Below are 3,932 nucleotides of genomic sequence, written 5' to 3'. Positions count from 1 at the left end.
ATTGAACTGAGCCTTTTTTGGCCTGTTGTGAATTGTAAACCTTATGAAGATAGAAGACTAACATGTTTTATCTAGGACATGGCTATTTAGCCTAAAGAGATGCTTAAAGCCCAAATAGACCTTTTGAAGCTTCCACTATTCATGAAAAAGATTCCTGAATGCTTTTGATGGGTACAATGGGAGGAAATAAACATTGTTCTGGGAAACACAACATTTTTTAAAGGGCTAAATGCTAACTTTAATGTAGTATTTAACAAACCCTTTTGCATTTAAGATTTCATTAGCAACATTGAGAATGTATTTCCCCTTTGGGGTTCCATTAGGAAAACTGCCATATTATTGTAACCTGAAGGAAAAGGGAATTCAGAATCAAAGACTGTGAGCGCTTGGTGCTATTGTGTCAACAAACAAACACCAACCATCTGTTCTCTGAATTTTTCCAGTAAATCCAAGTAAAAAATGTGATATGCATTTTCTTTAGTTTTATGGGCTAATTATTTTTTGTGGTTGTATATTCGGTGTTGTTGGAAAAAAATGATAGACTTACTATGTTGTTTTACTCTTTAAAAAATCAAATATTTGTCAACTTTACCTCCCAAAATGGATATAACATTTTTTCCTTAGGTTAAAATAGTTTCATTTTCTCAACAGATCTCTATGCAAGTACATTATCCAAATAGACGGCCCTAATAAAGTGCACACATAATGAGGATGAATAATTTCAAATTTTGTCATTGGAACAAAATTATAAAAACCTCAAAACTTTTTCCAGATGCTGAATGTGTACACTCAGCTGGTTGGTTCCAAAATCTGGTCTCTCTTAAAATGCTTGTGCTCTAATAGAGACTGTCCTATGAATATTAAATGTCTTTTTCTTTTTCCTGATTCTTGCTCTTCAATCTGCCATTAGAATGTAGAAAATGTAAGGAAACTGGAGAGTTAATTTTTCAACAGCCATAGTTAAGCAGATTTAGGAGGGTCCTCCATTGGTTAACTGAGATAAGGACCATGACTGGGACTACTATTAGTACTACCACTAGTATTACTACTACTACAGCAGTCAATTCTTTTTGAGGTTCTTTAAATTGTTGGGGGAAAGGCTGTTATGAATCTTCCCATAAACTGAGCTATGGGTCAAGGATAAATTACAAAAAAAGCCAAAAGCCAGGTTCTCCTTTATCCTGGGTATAATGAGTCTACAAACTGAATGACTGGGCTTTTACCCAAAGTAGCCTGTTTTTATAAACTGTGTGCATGTGTTTGTGCACTTATATTTGTGTGTATAAGAGGTCTAATGGATGAAGGGGCTGGCCTTTGGAGACAGGAAGACCTGGATTCAAATTTGGCTTCTCATCCACGCTACTTATTTAACTATGGGCAAATAACTTAAATTCCCAGTTCCTCTTGTGAGAAACACGGTTTTGGGGATCACTGGACTTCCCCAAATTGTGGGAAACCCAGTTTTGGGGATCACTGGACTTCCTAGGCAGGGCCAAAGTCCTGAGGAAAAACCCCATGATAATCCCTAAGGAAGGCTGTGCAGACCACAGGACTCTCAGAGGAAGGCCAAGTGGTAGCCCCCCTTAATCTGTGGGGATCACAGGGCTCCAGGGGTCAGACCCCAAGGAGGATCCAAGTGATGGCCCCTTAGAACGGTTGTGGGGAATCACAGGACTTCCCAGGGTTGGACCCTGAGAAAGAGCCACATGATGACACCTAAGGAAGGTTGTGCAGACCACAGGACTCCCAGAGGAAGACCAAGTGGTAGCCCCCCTTAATTTGTGGGGATCACAGGGCCTCCTAGGAGACAGACCCTAAGGAGGACCCAAGTGATGGCCCCTTAGAACAGCAGTAAGATCACAAGGCTCCCGAGACAGGGCCAGAAGTCCCAAGTGATGTCCCCTTAAGAAGGCAGCGTAGACCACAGGGTTCCCCAGGGAAATCCTGAGTGGTAGCCTTCTTAACACTGCAGTCGGGATTGCAAGACTCCCCAAGGCAGGGTAAGGAAGTTAGCCCGAGATGTGCTTCCACAGCTCATTACTTTCCTGGTAGCATGACCTTGGGAAGATCCATGTGATTTGCCCATTCTCACCCAAAGAACTCAGGACCAGAGTGGGCAGAGGAAGGCTTTTATTACGCTCCTCAAGAGAGCGCGAGTATACTGCTCACTGGGAACACTCACACTGATACAGCTGCAGGACTGGCAGTAACCATCACCTCCACTCCTGCTTGAGTTATGGTTAGTTTACATTCTTTACTTTTTACATAGTTTTCCTAGGTTATACAGTTTATATAGGTAGGATAATAAGGATACAGAAGCAGAAGTGAAGTTAATTAGATCTTCCTTGTCTGAGTTTAGGATTAATCTACATTCTTTATTTCCCCTACCTTCCCTCTCTAACATATGCAAATTATGCAAATCAGTAGGCCTGGATTCTTGACCAAGACCAGACCCTAGATAAGCTTGAACTGGTTCAACTGGTTTGGCCTCTCTAGTTCCCCTGACTGCCTCCTCAAATGTCTTGTTTAAGCATGTGTACAAGCCTCTGACCTTTCACCTGACCCGACCAACCTGAGGCCTGGTTTCTGCTAAAGCTGGGGTGGGGGAGTGGGGAGAAGTACACCTTCAGTTCTGTGGAAACAAAACTCCTCCTCCCATTTCTTACACTCTCTCCCACCAACTCTCTAAAACTATAATTTATAGATGAGTTGCCAATATTCATCATTTGAGAAAGTTTCTACACTGAATGTTCACTATACTAATGAAATCAAAGGTCCACCCTCCTCCCCAGCAAATATTTTGCACAATGCACTTTTAGGGTTAAGAGTGTATGTCGTTCAGTTCCATATGCACTATATAGACATTGCCATTATCATCAACAAATATTGAGCATGTATTTATTATCTACAAGGTAATCTTCTATAGAGGTAGAAGAACATAATGAAAGGAGCAATGGACTTAAAATTATGAGAGTTCAAATGACAGCTCTGTGGGATTCTTGTTTGGTGCCACTTAACTTCATTTTCCTTATGTGTAAAACAGAAATAATAATACTTGTACCTGTGCATAGAAAACTGAAACAACCCCATTTTGTCTGTAGCTCCCCTATCTTGTTTCTGACCCTGTTTGTATTGCAACTCGACTCTGTAAATGACCATCCTTTCTGCTGAAACAGGAATGACAGTCCTATTTATTAGGGAGGGGTTACAAGACATAGCAAGAGGCCACTAGGTGGCGCCATAGTGCATAGAGCACTGGGCCTGAAGTCAGGAAGACTTATCTTCCTGAGTTCAAGTCTGACCTCAGATACTTACTAGCTGTGTGACCCTGGGAAAGTGACTTTGACAGGGTATAGGACCTGGACCCCAAAACCAGCCCCAACCTTTAATTCTCTGTTACTTCTGACCCAGCCCAGCCTTTCTTTGTCTGTTACCTCTAGACCACCCCAGGCTATTAGCCATTCCTTGATCCCATCCAAATCTTTTTCACTATAAAAAAGGTCAGTCCTGGTTACCAATTGCTCGGATTCTTAAAATCTGACCCATTTGTATTGGCATTAAAATAAACCTTCTTACTTGGACTGAAAGGAGGCTTGAATGGTCAAATTCTTTCAAGGTAGAACCCATGTCTTTTGCCCTTGAATTTGGGGGTTCCCAGGACCCCTAGACTGCAACAACTCAACTCTGTTTGCCTCAGTTTTCTCATCTGTAAAATGAGCTGGAAAATGACATGACAAACCATTATCTTTGCCAAGAAAATTCAAAATTGGTATCACAGAGCCAGAAAAGGCTGAAACAATGGAACAAACAAGAGAGAGCTAACCTGAAGAAGAGCCTTTCATGTTACTAGCCCCAGAAACAGGCTCTGTCTAAGTACCCCACACCCAATTCATCTCTGCTGAGCCTGGAGTTAGGAAGACCTGGGTTCTAAT

The sequence above is a fragment of the Trichosurus vulpecula genome, chromosome 6 (assembly GCF_011100635.1).
Source record: "Trichosurus vulpecula isolate mTriVul1 chromosome 6, mTriVul1.pri, whole genome shotgun sequence".
Classification (NCBI taxonomy): domain Eukaryota; kingdom Metazoa; phylum Chordata; class Mammalia; order Diprotodontia; family Phalangeridae; genus Trichosurus; species Trichosurus vulpecula.
Note: the sequence above shows the minus strand (reverse complement) of the source record.